Below are 18875 nucleotides of genomic sequence, written 5' to 3'. Positions count from 1 at the left end.
TCCTACTTTTGTGATAATCATTAAAGACAATCAACAGATGAATTGCCTTCTCTAATATTGTATTAAGAGAAAAGCTTTTCTTGTCACAAATATGACTTTCTATGAATAGTGCAATAATCAATGCAGCTTTCAACACAATATGGAAGTATGTAAAAACTAAACCGATTCAGTTTTATTTTATTTCTAATCTCGTAAATCATGTTTCTATAGGATTTCTATTCTATTATCTATTTTCTATGTGATTTCAACACATTGTACAAAAAGTATGGCTTGGAATTCAGCTCTCATACAAAAACGTAACAGAGATAAAGCCGGTGCAGGTCATGGGTTTGCTGCTCTCAGCCCTTTTGAAGCCACTTTGGAAACAACTCGCACATGTGTGGTGTGCATGCACAATGGCGCAGGAAGTATTAGTATTTACAAAAAAAAAAAAAAAAAAAAAAAAAATATTAAAAAAAAAAATGTAATAAAAAAAAAAAAAATCGATTCTTAACTTTTCTGAATCGATTCAGAATCGTTCGAGAGAGAATCGATTTTAATCGGAAAATCGATTTTTTTTCCCACCCCTAATATCCTCTGTGGTAGTTGGGACATAATTGTATTTCTTTCAGCAGAAGCCTCTTTATTACATTTGGCATTTCGACAAAGGCCGCAACCTCGTCTCCCTGACTATTTTCATTACTGATCAATCTGTTTATTTTTTTGGAATTATTAGTCCATGCGATGGCTGAAATAAACCGAGAAACACAAGTCATTTGAGTTTCTGTCTTTGAAAAAAATGGCATGTTTTTCTAAGTCAAAAGATAATGAATTGATGAAAAACAGGAATAGCTGAAAATGATTTTGTGAAAACAGAGGCACATGCTTAGCTTTACTGCTCATGACTTTAGGCAAGATACTGCTTTTTTTGCAGTCTTTTTTCAAACAAGTCTCAATAAAAGGACTCAAATGTAAATGTAGGGGTTTATTTGCCTAAACTTAATCTGTTTACATCTGTTTATTTCTCCTATACAACCATATTTCACAGCCATTATCTCATTGTTGTTTTATATACTCACACATCTTAACCTATAAAGCACATACACCAGCTTAACCTTTTTATAATCATTAATAGCATATATTATGATGGTTATTACAGAAGTATTTGTTCATATATTGTTAATCGTCTGATATCATACATTTGGTTATGTGGCATTTTATGATAAAAAAAGGCTGTATCCAAAATATGTTCTGTAAAAAAATTGAACACTTATATAATGGAAAAACTCTACCAGTGTCCAAGATCTCGATTGCTGTTTTTTAAAATGATTCAAATGCACACATAATGAGTTAGATATGGCCACATTTGACTATTTATTAAAAAACAAGTATGTTGATGTAAGAAATCTGCTGACAATTCATAATGCAATATTTAAGTTAGAAACATGTCCTATATTCCCCTGCAGTGTTGCACCTTGCAAAATGAATGGAGTATGATAACTGGTGCTTATTGACTTGTCATTCCAATCTTTGAATAAGTGTCACAATGCATGTCCTGCGGCTCTGCGTATACAATCCACAAAAAAAAAAATCCCTCTTTCACCAGCAGAACTCAACTTGAACTTGCCCACATCTCTCCCTTTGTGGTGGCTGTCCCTTTCTTCAGTGGTTCCCCCCTTCCCCTGTCTCCACCTGAGTGATCCTGTTATCTGGGCTGACCCCCTCGCTAGATCTGTCCACACAGCCAAAGAGATTACACCCAAGGCCCACCAAACACATTGGGCTCTCCATTTGATTCGGGAGGTGCTTGCTGGATGTGTGTGGGTGGCTGTGGTATTGGGGATTGCCTGATCCTCTGTTGCTGATAAACTGGCTTGAGTCTTTGGGGGGGTTCAACAAGGTTCAGTCAGGAATGGGGTATAGGTTGATGTGTAAGGGGTGCGATTGGACTTTAATTCTACTTCTAATCACTGAGCTTTTCAGAGAGGATAAGGGGGAGAGTAGAATGGGTTAGCTTGCTGTGGGGATGGAATCCGGCCCTGATGGAGCCCTCTGATAAGGTTGTTTTCATTCGATCACAGCGTTTGCTTCTGAGCTTCTGAGTAGCATGTTTCGATCACATCTACACAGTGGCGTTCTCTTGAAATACTATGATAGCAAAAACAAATTGCAATAGAAATGCAATATGTTTGTCGTGCCTAAATGTTTGTTATTTTCAATCACCTTCTGACGCCACTGGTTTCAGATCAGCTTGTTGATTCATTGGCTTCCACAACGCTCCTTTGAGCCCATGTCAACAACAAGCGTGCGTCAAGCATTACAGACCTACTTCACTGGTGGATATATGAAGGTGTATTGAACTCTGAGATCCTATGGTAAATGTGCAAAGATTTCAGAAATCGGTTCATCCTAGCCTGAGAAAAGGCAGAAAGGGTGTTTTATCGTCTCACTGTCTAACCCTACATTTTACCATGCGTGACATCACATATGGTAAAATGTAGGGTTAGGATTAACAGGACAGCTGAGCCAAGGGGAAGACTGAGGGAAGACTGAGATAAGAAAAACCCCATTCATTATATTGTAATAGCGATTTTATAATGATAGAACGCTGGTTCCGTATGGGTGAAGTATTCCTTTATGCTTGAAGTATCTATGAGGAACTTTCCGTTTATGTGTATTCTAGTGCCCCCTTTGGCCATAAACAGTAGTGTTTTTACGACACCACGACCAAGCACATGCCGGCGGCTTGTGCATTTGTTGGGAAGCAAGTGAAAGAGAGACGGCAGGATGCATAGCGATGAGGTCATGTATTTATACCTGACTATGTCAGATTGATAATGGCAATATGACGACTGTGAAGCAACGTTCACTTTGATTTAGTACCAGTCATGAACACAGGATTTTCCAATATGCCTGCTGTAAATCGTTTTGTCTAAGTTCCTGGGAAAAAATAGGACCTGATCGAAGACATTAATAATACATATATCAAAATAGCATTATTTTCACTGATGGTCTTGTTTGCTGTAACAGGTCAGAGGAACAATTTAACTGTTTCATAAACAAAAGTAGGTGGTTGCACCTTGCTTTTCATAGTTGCTCATAATGTATAGTGTGTATTGTGCCCGATGCCTTTTGCACTGCACATTTTCCAGGTAATGAATCATATTCCCGGGGAATGGGGGGGAGGGGGGGTATGCTAATATCTGGGTATCCCTTGATCCATCCCTTCCAAACCACCCCTGTTTTCTGGCTGTTGCCGCATAGGGGATACTTCTGCCATTCAAGTGAAAACACAGCGCAATTATCGTTGATTCATGCACCATAAAAAGCGGGCTAAGTGAGACAGACTCTTATGAAACGCGGCTTGCCAAAATGCTGTCAGAGACGGGAGGTTTGATGGCTCACTCGTCCGTGGCCTCCGCATCATGTTGTCTTCACCAGCTGTTGTTTGACAGAAAGGGCTTCTTCCCCGCCGTGTGCAAAGACACAGCTATCAACTTAAGAGTCTTGACAGCAACGCACCATGGGGCCCGTTTTTCTACTGTATTATAATAGGCTTTTTTACTGGGGGAGCATCTGCAAATGGTGCAACACAAAAACCACAGCAACATATTATAACAAAAAAGAAAAATCCCTGGAAGCAGAAAAATGGAACCCTAGTGGTCTTGTTTCTCCATAAAAGTGGTATATTATTTATTCTCAATATAGGATTGATACAGTAAAACAAAAAGCTGTTTTCTTCAGCATTGTATGGTGGTTTTCTGTCATTATATTGAGTGATTGCAATGCAACCGAGACCTGGGAGAGTGCACCAGCCAACACACAGTCCCGAGAAGGCAGTGGAAGAAACTGCCTTTTATTGATTGTCCCTAATTACATGAGTCAATAAAATATATGGCTTTCAGGCTCGGCCAGAAGCCACTTATATGGCATACTGAGTTAAGCAATCACTTCTAATGGCGAGTGATCAAATGATATACTGCACTGCCAAACAAAAACAGTGCGGAACAAATATGGCAGGCTATAAAAATCCCGGTCTGGAGTCACATTGCCAAAACAAGGCTGTCACAGCTGAGCCGTTGTTGTTTTTATACTCCTGTATACGACAATGGATGGCAATCGCGAAATAAAGCACTACCTTGTTATTTTATGTGGCTTCCCAAAAGTCAACACAGAGCTGTGGATATTGAAAGTAACTGCCATACATTCAGGATGTATAGACGCCCCCCACCTGCATTCTGCATTGTCATCACTACAAATCAGCATTAGTTGAGGATCAGGACAATATGATGGATGCTTTCTGAACCACTGTATTTCTATGCAGACAGTAAAAATTCAATGTACAATGCACTGGCTGTTGGCTTGTTGATGCCCAGTGTAAGAGCATGGGCCGAGCTCGCAACACTTAGTAGATCATCGTAATTAAAACATAAATTGGAGGTATTGAGCCGCATGCAGTCGCGGGCGCAGGGCTCAAGGGAAGCATTGATTCATGCGTGCACTTGGAAACAATTGCTCTGATTTGCACAGAGTAAAAAATAGAAGGCTTGTAAATAAAATCAATAGCAACACAAGCGGCCTGGGCTCCTCAAATCTAGTAGACGGTGAATTACAATCAGGCACACAATGCGAGCGGTATGAGCGAGCATTAGCACATGGGAGAGAAGTAAGCGTTGTCAATCAAACAGGATAAGACAGACACTGCAGGTTGAATAGGGTAACATTACTTTTTTTTAATACATGTTTAAATTATATGCAAATTTGTAAGGTAAGCATTATGTAAGATTTCTGGCTAAACATATTGAAAAAAAAACTAATGTGGAGATACATGCAGATAAAGATGGTTGTACCCAAACAGACAAGGTTTAGACAAATAAACACATACATGTATGTACATGATGGACCTTTTATTTATACTAGAATGAAAGAAGGCACGTTATGGAAGCAAAATAGACAACAATCTCAACATTCCAGTGCTTAGAAAAATATGTTTCTGCCTGCGTCTCGCCTTAAAGGTCACATATTATGCACTTTTTAAATGTATTCTAACATATCCATGGGTCCACGGTGTGCCTAGAGACTGCCAAAATATCAAAAAAAAATAACAATCTCTTCTTTTCGCACTCTCCCCCTTTCTGGAACCCCCACCCCTCCCCCCCAATATACTCCAGTCAGAATTCTGGCCGACTATAACGTCACAGTCGGCACAGCCACATCCCCATATTTTCTTTATATGTCCATGATTCCCCCCCACATTAGTAACCAGAAACTTCCACCGTGCAGTAGTCTATGATAACTCCCCCCCATTTCTTATTGGTCCAGGGCCCCGAGATCCTCTGGAAAATGTTCATGTTGTTTTCCCCGCTAAGCGACAAGATGCCCGTAGTGCAGCAAACCATGCAGAGTGTTGCATAAACCAACACAGAAGCATTCTGCTCATAATCCACTAGGGATGGGCATTTTAAGAAATTCAATTGATCGATCATCGGGAAAATTAACGAGCAATTATCGAGCAATCGTTATCTTGTTTTACATATTAAAAAATGCCAACAGAACATCCAAAATACAGCGTTTTTACCATAGACTGCTTACAATAGGTTTTTACTCAATTACATCTTTATTCCAAGATCTTCTAGGCAAACAACAATCTATTAAGAAAAGGCAACTTTTTAAAATAAAATAATAATAAAATGCGGCGCTGGTTAAAGCCCGAGGCTATGAGCCAACAAGGAGCCAATGCTACGATACCTTTAAAGTTTAAACACATATGCGCCTCCTAAGATGCTGCCAAAGACTGCATAAGGGCACGGCACGTTTCTCTGAGTGGTAAAGGACCTAACGTTACTTCATCTAATCATCATCTAAAATGTGCAAATTAGTTCCCTGATGAAGGCGAAGTAGGAAAGCATAGACACTAAAGTTAGCCGCTAATGCTAGCGGCGCTAACGTCACACAGGGTCGGATGTAGGCTTCAATGTACAAGTGGTACATAATTCGGTTTGTTTAAGTGCTGTACTTATACAAGGTTTCACAATGCTTAATGAACTTAGTTATTTTCGGTTCTAAAGCTGTCCGGTCCGATGCCAAACGTCTCTTTAACTTCTTCCTGTTTACGTTTTGACATCTATGGCAGCTCGCAGGCTGCTGCCTGAGCCTGTTCTGTTGTCTCCTACTACTAGTTAAGTATCTCCCCCTGCTGGTAGGATGTTTAATTGCTGCCCATACAGTCGTTGGTGCTGCCACGGAACTCATTGCTGTGCTGCCGGACTCACACTGCGCAACACAACGGCTATATGATCGATTCCAAGGACGTGGTCTCTGGATTGGGATCCAGCTACTGTGTTCGCAGTCACGCAGTGTCTCTCTAGTATCACGAGAGCACAGCAGAGATGGTGGGAGGGCCCGGCAGAGAGGTGGGAGGGGCCAGCCAGATCGCAGGCTGCAGACACCAATATAGGTCATCTGGAGACCAGAGGAACATCAGGGTATAGAGGCTTGCTACAATAAATGATCTGAACGGGTTTTTCAGCAAACATTTAAAAAAATAAGTATTAGGGACTACTTAGACCATATAAAATTGACAGCAAAGTGCATAATATGTGAGCTTGTTTCTGAGGAGAAATCAACTAATGCTGGGCTCACACTACACAACTTTTCACGTGAGTTGACAGTCAAAGAGAAATTTAAAATGTCAATATCACAAGAGTCTTGCTGGAGTTGTGGCGCGCGCCCGTAACTCAGTCGTTTGGTGTAAGGTGGTCATCCGAACCAATTTCAGTCAGTCTTCTTCCCGTCTTGACATTCCGACAATATCAAACAGGTCTTGAGGGTTGGCTCAAGCAAATAGGGAAGTTAAATGACGTGAACATTGTCAGCAACAAATCGGTGAGCTCTCTCCAGCACCAAACACGACGCAGGAGGAGCGCCATTAGTTGCGACCTGTGCCCCATTAGTTGCGTCCGTTTTTTCGGACACTTTTACCTGGCAGACTCGGATGAAGAACCAGGCTGACAACTGCGCAACCTTAACACTTTACCGTCACATTTAGGGTTAGGAGTAAGAGTTATTGGGGGTCGAGATCAGCAAATAAACCCGGACAAATAACTACAGGATTTCCCCCGCTCGGAATATTGAATTCACTTTTGCGTTTGCAGTTGTTAACGTGATAAGGCATGACATTTAGCCTACGTGATAAGAAATATAAATAACTGTATGCCCTTAAGTCTTTTAAAAGTCCTCCAGTGTGAGCCCAGCATAAGGATACTGAATTATTGTATGTATGTTTCATTCATTTGGATGATACATTGATGCATTAGTTGCACAAAGGTACTGTATGACAGCTCAGTCTTCATTCTCCACCTTTCAAGAGTAAAACTCAATTGCCAATTACTTACCCAAAGGAAGAAAACATGCCCCAATGTTTGACCCAATAATTTTTCCATACATTTTTGTAGAAGGAATAAAAAAGGAAAGGGGTGTTCAGAGAGTAATCCTATGGAAAGGCACATTTTGTTTTGCCATTTCTTCACTAAATATTGAATCTAAAATGTCCCTGTAACTGCTTTATACGTCCACCAAAACAAATGTTTTTCCCCTTGCTGGCAAGAACAGAGCTTGGCAGCATGGAGCTTTATCTCAGTCGGCCATATTTGTGAGTTTGAAAGCAATCCTAATTTACCTCGAATACATAGAAAATGAGTCCTACTTAAGATGCTAGGGAATAAAAAGCTTTTTTTGTGTTAAGCCAGTGGACTTTGATGTGTATCTGAAGTCGGAATAAGCCAAGTCTGATGAATTGTAATGGAAAGGAGAAAGGTCAAGAGTAATAACAACACAACCTGGCTGGCAATCTGTATTGTGCCATTTATATTTGCATCGGCACACTAACAATTATTCTGAATATCCACCAACATGCTGGTCATTTAATCACTGATGTTATACAAGTACCCATTTAGAAAATTGCATACCTAGCTTGTGAAATTGTGCTATTATAGTAGGATGGAAATTGGACAGGGTAATTTTCTTTTGCTGCCCTTTTTCTAGGCTAATGTCTCCGGCTACTTCATCTTAAGAAAGAAGTGGTACATGTAGTGTTGGCTCTGCTCAAGGGGTTATACCTGTGTCAGTCAAGCACAGCTGTAAATATATGAGCTGACTTCAAGGTTGAGGTAACACTTCCAAACACTGTGGAGAGATTGTGTCTTTGTGAAGCTAATTTAGCGTGATGGGAGAATGGAAGCACACGGGTTGCTTTCTGCAGAGGTGCCATATGTGCTAATAGCTAAAGGAATTTTCCCTTAAAATGGCCATGGGCACCCCACCTGAACCCCAAATGAGTTGTGGATATAAAGCAACATCGCTACACAAGATCATTTTTTTGTCTATTTTGCTTCTACTAGTATAAATACAAGGTACACAATGTACATGTATGTGTTTATTTGACTAAACCTTGTCTGTTTTTGTCTGTATATTTATACAACCATCTTTTAAGACCATTGTCTCAATATTAAATTTGTTTGATGCTCTGAACCATAAATATCAACCTCTAAAGCACTATTATCAGCTCTGACTATCAACTCTGTCTTTATTCAACATCTAGATGTTGGTACACACATGCAAATTAACTCATAATTAGTTAGATATTGTCACATGTGCACAAGTAATCAAACATTTATGAAACAAATATAATACACAAATATGTGTTTTGATGTCAGTAATCAATCGGGTAAGTTGCATGACGATATATATAAGTTAAAAAAGCACTCACTCAACTCAAGTATGTAGGTTTGTAAAACACAGATGAGTGTTGACATAAAGACAGCCATGGCAGGGAAAGATGCTCCAGAGAGAGAGAGAGAGAGAGAGAGAGAGAGAGAGAGAGAGAGAGAGAGAGAGAGAGAGAGAGAGTGTGGGCTGGGTGTAGAGGAGGAATTGGATAGGGAAACAACATAGGGGGAGAGGGAGAGAGGCCGCCACGAAGAGATAGCAATGGTAGAATGGCAGCACAATGAGAGAGAGGGGGAAAATTGGACAGAAGCAAAAAGGCAAGGTGGTGGAGGAAGAGCATTTCCTCCTAGCCGTATATACTGTATCCTCAAAGCGGCTTTCATCCCGCCCTCACATCAACAGCCTAGGTCGAGAAAACTCCTCTGCACCTAGACACACAGCCTAGTTGTGCCAAAAAAAAGTATCCTTTGACAGTAATCACCAGACTACCTTTTTTGGCATCACACAAAACCATTTGTATGCATTTCTTCTCGCTCCGGGGAACTGTTTTTACAAAGGGAACATAACGTTTTTTCCCCTATAATTGGCCAAATTGAGTCTCTTGAAACCAGCTGAATATTGAAGCCTGTCTAGCCCGAGAGATATGTTTGTTTTTGTTGTTTTTCTTCAACAGAAAATCAAAGGTGGCACTTACACAGGTATCTTAGTACACACACACAAGACAGTACAAGCATGCCCCCGTATTGTCATACAATTGTGTTATATACAGTATCTCACAAAAGTGAGTACACCCCTCACATTTCTTCAAATATTTCATTATATCTTTCCATGGGACAACACTGAAGAAATGACACTTTGATATAATGTAAAGTAGTCAGTGTACAGCTTGAATAACAGTGTAAATTTACTGTCGCCTCAAAATAACTCGACACACAGCCATTAATGTCTAAACTGAAGGCAACAAAAGTGAGTACACCCCGAAGAAAAAATGTCCAAATTGGGCCCAAAGTGTCAATACTTTGTGTGGCCACCATTATTTTCCAGTACTACCTTAACCCTCTTGGGCATGGAGTTCACCAGAGCTTCACAGGTTCCCACTGGAATCCTCTTCCACCCATTCATGACGACATAACAGAGTTGGTCGATATTAGAGACCTTGCGCTCCTCCATCTCCCGTTTTAAGAAGCCCCAAAGATGCTCAATAGGGTTTATGGCTGGAGACATGCTTGGCCAGTCCATAACCTTTACCCTGAGCTTCTTTAGCAAGGCATTGGTCGTCTTGGAGGTGTGTTTAGGGTCATTATCATGTTGCAATACTGCCCTGCGGCCCAGTTTAAAAAGGTTGAGTGCACGTTTTCAGCGTCATACCAAGAGGTTGGCTTTGGAAAATAGACGTATGAATACTGCCAGCATTGCTGCAGGTCTTGAAGGAGTGGGGGGGTCAGCCTGTCAGTGCTCAGACCATACGCCACACTCTGCATCATACTGGTCTGCATGGCTGTCGTCCCAGAAGGAAGCCTATTCTAAAGATGATGCAAAAGAAAGCCCACAAACAGTTTGCTGAAGACAAGCAGACTACGGACATGGATCACTGCAACCATGTCCTGTGGTCTGATGAGACCAATATAAACTTATTTGGTTCAGATGGTGTCAAGTGTGTGTGGTGGCAACCAGGTGAGGAGTACAAAGACAAGTGTGTCTTGCCTATAGTCAAGCATGGTGGTTGGAGTGTCATGGTCTGGGGCTGCATGAGTGCTGCCAGCAGTGGGGAACTACAGTTCATTGAATGCTAACATGTACTGTGACATACTGAAGCAGAACATGATCCCCTCCCTTCATAAACTGGGCCGCAGGGCAGTACTGCAACATGATAATGACCCCAAACACACCTCCAAGACGACCACTGCCTTGCTAAAGAAGCTCAGGGTAAAGGTTATGGACTGGCCAAGCATGTCCCCAGACCTAAACCCTATTGAGCATTTTTGGGGCTTCTTAAAACAGGAGATGGAGGAGCGCAAGGTCTCCAGTATCCACCAGCTCCGTGATGTTGTCATGAATGAGTGGAAGAGGATTCCAGTGGCAACCTGTGAAGCTCTGGTGAACTCCATGCCCATGAGGGTTAAGGTAGTGCTGGAAAATAATGGTGGCAACACAAAATATTGACACTTTGGGCCCAATTTGGACATTTTAACTCAGGGGTGTACTCACTTTTGTAACCGGCAGTTTAGACATTAATGGCTGTGTGTCGAGTTATTTTGAGGGGACAGTAAATTTACACTGTTATATAAGCTGTACACACGCTACTTTACATTGTATCAAAGTGTCATTTATTCAGTGTTGTCCCATGAAAAGATATAATGAAATATTTGAAGAAATGTGAGGGGTGTACTCACTTTTGTGAGATACTGTATAGGGTGAAATGAAGTTGGAGCTGATACATTAAGTATGCAAAAGGCCACAGCTATGCCTGAGTAAAGATATACACACTTCCATACACACAGACGGAATAAATGCTAAGGGGCAGAGAGGAGACAAAAGGAATTAAAGCGAGGCAGGGCTAACAGAGTATGACATGTCCAAGGCCTATCACTAATTATGCCCCCACTGCTACAAACCGCTACTCCCTTTCTTATGATCTACTGGCATAAGAGACTGGGGAACAGGGTGCAACAATTATTTCTGAACCCATCCTTACGAGGAACTTTTACATATTTTTGAAACAGTCTAATTTTTCCTCTGATGATCAAGCCGAATGACTGGGAGATCTGTGTTATGAACTGTGCATACTGTTTAAGTGATTGCTGTATGAATATAGAGTGATTAAACACATACAATAACAAAAAAATATCACTTACTTCCCTTTTAATGCCTTTGTCATGGGTATGCTCAACAGCTGGAGTAGTAAAAACACTACTGCTTTTGTCCAATGGGGGTGCAATAATTAACACAAACTGAAAGTTCCTCAGAGCACCTTTAAGTGATGTGAGTCATAAGGAGGCGCCATGATAGGTGATTTGTTTTTTGTTTAAATTATGACACCATACATTTAGTGTAAGTGCACAATAATAAGTCTTTATTTTGTGATTCTAATTGTATTTGCAGTACCACATTTCTACAAATATGTGTTTATTCCTTTGTGTGTGTGCGATGACCTCTGATTTGAGCGTATTTTCTCCAGTTTTTGCATGTTAGCTATGAAGACGCTTGACAGAAAACTGCAAATTATGCAAAATACTGTATTCACCAACCTAGAAATTCAGTGATCGCTTTAAAGCAAAAGGGAAGCATAACACACATGTACACTGATAAGACCAGACAAGAGTAGCTAATGGCTGGACATAGCACATGCTCATCGTTGTTTACCACAAAAAGACGTCTTTGATATGTCCTTGATATGTGAAGTCCCTTATACACATGGAGTCTTCACATCGGAAAATGTGTGTCTATGTTGGGGGTTTCATGTAGTTACGGTACATACAGTATAGGCCTACTGTATGTCTCAAATAAAACAAATAAAAAACAAAAAAGATAAATCAATGGTCACATGACATGATAGTTCTCAACCCATGTGACATAGCAAACAAATAGCTCAATAATCAATCAATCAATAATCTCATACAATAATACGGTTGTACTCTTGTACTGCAAACTCACACAACAATGCATTCAAAACCAACCAAAGCAGATATGGTTCATTTGAAGGACCAACATATATACTGTATATGAATGCCCCACATTCCCACTTAGACTTGCAGCACTCCCCTAGTCTTACAACAATGTGCTTTTTGCATGCTTAACAGAGATGACGGGCGAGGCTGAGATGTTGCGGCGTGCCATTTGTCTCTGCCAGTCGTGGTTGAACACTAGTTCTTATTGGCTGGGCAGCAGAATGTGTGATTGCTAAAGCGGCAACCCCCAAGTCTCCAAGAGCGTGCTAATTAAAGAGAAAAGAGCAAGGGGGCCTTCACTCTCTCTATATCCACTGAGGGCTCCCATTCTGCTGCGACCAGCATTAAAACCAGGTCCTTAGGCTGAGCAGAAAATGGGAAACCCAGCAGCTTACAACGCCTTGACCCATCTTTGTCATCGACTATACAGTGATTCACACACAAGAATTGATTGCAAAACAGCTTACCTTTCAGCACTCAAGCAGCCTTCCCCGACAGTTCAAGAGCTGCAAGACGGCAGAGAAAACACATGTTAGATGAGAGTGGTTTACACTGTCATGTCGTAAAAGCAAGCTGTTATGATAAGATCCTGATGTGATTTGAGGGGAAGGAGTTCAAGGGGCATGTGTGAATGTAGCAGTAGGTTGTGTGATCAGCTGCCCTGAGTTGAACACACATTCAAGTACAGCCATTGCTTTTTATAGTGTAAAAGGGCACACATTCATTACCCACTGATTATCTTTGGCAGGCATATGTGTCTGACACTTAAGCCCCCTTGTAATTTTCCAAGCATTTACAAAAAGAAAAAAAAAAGCAGTGATATTCAATCACGGCTCAAATGTGGTATATCTCCCATGGATTTCATTGGGACATAAAGAAAGAGTTGTGAGAACAAAGCTGAAAAGGGAGTGTGTGTGTGGGGGGGGGTTACTGAGCAGCTTTTTAGTTTAGTAATTAAAATTGTGGGCGGCCCTCGAAAGGTCAAAGATTGACCCAAAAAAAGAGAGTAAAAAGGCGCACATCGCTGCTGATTGTGTGCATGGAGGCACTCAAGGTCTTGTAGATTAATACCAAGTTCACTTTCAAAAAAGGCAGAATGGAGAGGGATGGTAGAAGAGAGAATTAGTTGTGTGACTGATAAACAGCCTATCTCTCCATGCTCTGTTCCCTTACATCCTTTTTTTCTGCCTGGGGAGATAAAATTCAGCGCTCTGCAATGGTTGCCAGCGCAATTGATTCTGGCAGAGGAGGAATATGACTGCAGAGTGTAAGGAGGCTAAGTATTTGAAAAGCTACTGTCAAAATGCTGAAGGGGAATTTATGCCTAGCTAGTATAATGCAAGCTATATCGTGGAGTTAGTGAGACTAAATGGCTACAGTGTGATGTACAGTGAGCTTTCGTTTCACTGGCGTATAATTACAGTGATGTTCTAGGACCCAGGATTATTATGGGGTGCATGTGCCTGGATTCAATACAGTGTAAATGAAAGCATACACTATAGTTTGCGGGTATATGACAAATCCTTTAAAATGTCAAATATGCTGCTGTTGTAATTACCAGGAACTTCATATTAGTCCGCACGTCAGCTTGTGTGAAAAGGGACTAATCAGATATACTTAAGCTTGAAAAATTCAATTTTGAATGAATCTTCTCTCTCTCTTAAAGATGACGATCGGGCATCAGTTATATCTCGCCAGTGGAGGAATTCCAATGTGAGTGCAATTTGTAAAGGGAGCAAATGAGAGAGAGCAAAGCACAAAAGAGCGTTAGGAAAGAGGAAATTGGTCGCCCCATTGTGTCTGATTCCATCCCTCCACTAATAAGGTTTGCTTGACCGGTGGGGAATACAGAGGATGATTAATAGGTACAATCCAGCAATCAGCAGGCAGTAAGAGAGCCACCTGTCAGGGGTCCCAGCGCCTTGCCTAGATTTATGGTTAATAATCGGACATAAATGTAGCCACTATGGTCTTATCAGAACCGCACAGGGCCAGTTTATTGGAGATACAAACACAATGAAAAGTAATACGTTTTTTGTGTACTTATATATACACTATATATATATATATATATACAGTAGTGTGAGAGTATGTGAAGATGCAGAGAATACATTCCAATTGAAAATGATTGAGCCTGTGAGAACTGAGAAAACACTCAAAACATTACAGGTCCCTTTAAAATCCAAATGGGAAGTCAGTCACATTTATTAGCGGTCGGGCCTGTGTTCACTCTGTAGTATTAAAAATGTTTGGGTGGCAGACTTGACTGTTTGTCATTCCAGAGTACACTGACAGTACACTTAACTAGTCTGCGCTAATTGGATCGTTTATTAAGATAATTTGCTACTCAGTGTATGGACTCAGTACAGTGTTTCGATCTTAAACACTCCACAGAGAACTCCACAGTATAATATATCTATAAAGCAAGAAACGTCTGTCTGTGTGTGTGTCAAGAAACGTCTGTCTCTGTGTGTGTCTGTGGCTCACATATCTCTCTGAGTTTTAGTCAGATCGGCATGTGCTTCTGGATATTGCTTGTGCACAGCACGAAGGTGTGCATCCTTCATTGTGAAGTTTTTAGAAGTACAAAGATGTTTTTAGAAGTACGAAGATGTGCAGCCTTCATCCTTCATTGTGAAGTACGTGCGCACACTGAAGGCCACAGTGAGAACGGAGCATGAAGTAATATCTGAATAAACCCCGCCTCCCTCTGAAGAGCGGGACACACACAGCACCTATTGTTACTTCCTCAACAACTCCTCACTCCTCACTTGCTCCACCTGTCCGCTTTAGTTGTAAAGACTGCACTTTACGCTATTTTCACTGTAATAATACAGCACGGGCTTGGATGCTTCCACAAAATGTTTTATATCCGCCAAAGTCCCACACACACAGCTGACTGCTACTGACACGTTAACTAAACTGAAAGCCCGAGCACAACTCTCCCCCAAATGTTGTCATGGCATGCAGCATAGACTCCTTGTATACATTTACTACATAGGCAACTGATTGTAAGTTTGAGTGCATTGTGCAGTATGGATGGCAGTATAGGGTAACATAATATCAGATTGCATAAGTAACACCTGTACAGCTCAATTCTTCTTTAGGCTTCAACACTTAATTAATTAACACATTGTGTGTTTCATTTCACTAAAGAAAACACATGGAATTAGTTTGTGGTTATCTTTACACAATACACTAAGGAATGTTGCCCTACTCTATAGCCAACTTCTACAAAGTAAGTTAGGCCTACTGATAATAACCTTCAACAGTGTAAAATTAGCCATCAATGATAGCAGCCAAATGTACTGTCTAATATATTTCTTTGTTTACCTGCTAACTACGGGCACTGCACTAGTAGATCAAACACTCACTGTATTTGCAGACTATGACTTAAATCTCCTCCAAATAATGTTAAGAGCACATGTAATAACTGGGGAAAGTATACATGATGACTTTCTTAAAACCCAATCTGTTGCACAGCACAGATACAACAAGGCAACGTTAGGTAGTGAGGCCATAAGAGTCACATTACAGTATAGGACACCCACAGTGTTTCAATCTATCTCCTCGTTGTTTGATATGAAATACTATTGTGCGTTTCACAATGATTTAATTTAAATGCCATTGGAAACATGTCTAATCTATTGTAATTAATAGAATGGACTATTTTGATGAGCACAAAGGCCAACACAAATCCTTATGAAAAGGCTAATGAGAGCACTGTCTACCATGTTACGCTTTATGTCCCACAAGCCCGATCTGAGCTGGGAAAGACAGCTTTTAGCTTCAGTGCCCCTGACTCAACAGTTTACAGCAACACATTAAAATGAATACCATGATATCCGTTAACCAATTTAAACATCTTAAATCTACCAAACTCTAACTGTAACTGTTTTAATTAGGCCATATTGTACTTTTACCAATTTAATTTAATTTCCAGCCACTCTATACCTCTGTCTAAAATGTTTCTCTTTTCCAGCTTGTTGTGTATTTGATGTATTTGCATTGTATATTGTGTATGTATTGTTGTTTTTGTTTCTCGGCATCATTGCAAATGATGGTCACCCCTCAATGATATCTCCAGTATAAATAAAGGTTAAATAAATGTTCCATGTGTATCTGTGTCTGGCGATCAAGCTAGCAAAGACGGCTGGACTTGAAAAATCTAGGTCGACTGCAGGGATTCCGACTTTCAGGGGACAGCCCTACGTGATATTATCTTGCTGTATGTAAACATAGTCTTCGGATATCAAATCTGATGCACAGTGACGTTGTGCTGCCTCACTAAATAAACCCTGGTGATGACAGACATGCCCTTAGCACTCCATTCATTCCAACACATGTATACACCAATGTCCTATACTTATTTTCCAGGGAATCGAGACATTTTTCCTATGCACCTTGGTGTCAGGGTCAATGCCCCCCCCCCCCCCGCTCTCCCTCCCCACATGAGTATTTTTTTCACCCTTTCGAAATTCTCTCTCTCTGTCCATTGCCCTCCTGACAGCCACCCATCAACCTGTGTGCAATTTAAAAAGCCCTTCAACAGCTGCCATTCCAACGGAGGCTTGCTATCAGTCCAGCTGCCAAGAAACCCCAGACAGCGAGCCAGCTTCGGGAAAGCAACTTTGAACGTCAGGTTGGTTCCCCCCCCCCTCCCGCCAATTCCAAATAGACTGAAGGTGAAAGACTCTATTGCTCCCAGGATTGCTTGAGCTGAAGACACATGGGTGACTGCAGTGGAGTTTGGGGACAGCATTGCTACTTCTTTCCTGACATGCTACGGCCGCAAGGCATAGGCTTTGATTCACCATTGGGGAAATGGTTGGCCGTCATTTAGGTGAAATTGTATTTGCCAATGTGTGCCTGTTCTGTGTCAATGTATTCTGGAAATGTCTTTATGTATAAATACAATATGGAATATAATGCAGTAGGGCTCTCAAGGCATTCTTTGGTGCTTTCAAATATGTTTTCTACTGTATTGTTCCAAACATTATGCACCTTCAAAACATATCCTTTTTTAGGAATCATGTACAGCTCGACAAAACTATCTATTTGAGAAAGAGACCTTGTTAAAGGCTACCAAATTTTCGAATCTACATAAAAGCGATGACAGGCAAAATCACAAGAAATCACACAGCAAGCGTGTAACATTACTACACTGTCTGCATTGTCGTGTACAAAGTTAGTCAGAAGCTGAAGCCACTGAGGTTGGCAAGGTAAAGATGCTATGGTTTACTGTAGGGATGTCTGAAATAGTTGGGACATATACAGCTCCGGAAAAAATTGAGAGACCACGTCAAATGTTCAGTGTCTCTAGTTTTACACTTTGGAGGCATATGTTTGAGTAAAATGAACATTTTGATTTTATAATAGCCTATAAACTACTGACAACATTTCTACCAAATTCCAATAAATTTTTTCGATAATTTTCGATACGTTATGTAGAGATGAAGATTGAAGAAAAATCCAGACTGGTCTCTTATTTTTTTCCAGGGCTGTATATAGTCACAGGTAAGGACGATAAATACATGTCTCGACCCCCTGAACTGTTATGTTTACCACTTTTGGACTGAAGGGGGTGGTCTTTCTTTTGTTTCTAAGGGGGAAAAATGTACCTCTGATAAATATTGAGGGGGACATGTCCCCTTGTTCCCACCCAAACACTATGCCTATACTGCAGCCAGCATATGGGACACAGTGTCATGCTCTGGAGACAAATGGTTGATGAATATGATTTAATAAGGCCAGCAATGTGCAGTCTGCTGTATTATATTTGTAAACAGTATGATCACCGGAAGGATCCTGTGAGAATACTGCAAGGGAGGAATATTTGTGGTCATGCATAGATTTATCACTTGCCTCTGTGTTGGAGCTAAAGCAGTGTGTGTGTGTGTGTGTGTGTGTGTGTGTGTGTGTGCCTGCATGCAACCATTGCATACATTGCTTGTCTTAAAATGTGCATGTTGCCTGAAACAATCAAGTGAAAACAGCTCAGGCTTGAGGGGCCGGGGCCAGCCAGCCTGCTGCTGCTGCTGTGCACTTCTCTCCACCATATGTCTTTGTCAAAAAATACTTGCAGTGCACCGAATGAGGGATGAAATCAATCCAAGTGTTGTTTTTTTCTCTAGCCCAGTTGCTGCTCCTCCTTGAAGGCAACAGAAATTGTACTGATATATGCCAGATTCAGCTTACATTGTCAAATGTAACAACTGTCCACCAGTGACATTCGCCAGACAAACCATCTGGTCTCCAGTGCCCAATAGTCGTTTAGTGAGAGAATGGAATGGGTGAAGCCCCTTTCTCCTGTCTCAATTAGCCAAAGGGGAGAGATGGATGTGAGGACTGCACTGGTGTGGTGTTATGCACCAATCAAAGAGTGTGTGCCAGTTAGACCATGTGTTGGTGTGGTCCATAGGCATTATTGGACTGAATTGTTTCACTTAAAATGATTGAACAGATGCACTTGCTGGCCTTATTTTTTTGTTAACCGTATAG

The 18875-nt window shown here is 41.0% G+C and overlaps 1 protein-coding gene across 7 annotated transcripts in view; it reads right to left on the bottom strand.

Moving 5' to 3' along the window:
- Window positions 1-18875, bottom strand: part of LOC307269254 (receptor-type tyrosine-protein phosphatase delta) — a 270649-nt gene that overhangs the window by 165080 nt on the left and 86694 nt on the right. For all 7 annotated transcript variants that reach the window (XM_080052141.1, XM_080052145.1, XM_080052143.1 and 4 more), the window contains exon 5: window positions 12842-12880. The gene's annotated coding sequence lies outside the window, so the exon portion shown is untranslated. The remainder of the gene's footprint in view (window positions 1-12841; window positions 12881-18875) is intronic.

The sequence above is a fragment of the Ammodytes marinus genome (genome assembly GCF_949987685.1).
Source record: "Ammodytes marinus genome assembly, chromosome: 23".
In the NCBI taxonomy this organism is placed as follows: Eukaryota; Metazoa; Chordata; class Actinopteri; order Uranoscopiformes; family Ammodytidae; genus Ammodytes; species Ammodytes marinus.
Note: the sequence above shows the minus strand (reverse complement) of the source record. Positions and strands in the feature narration are given on the sequence as shown.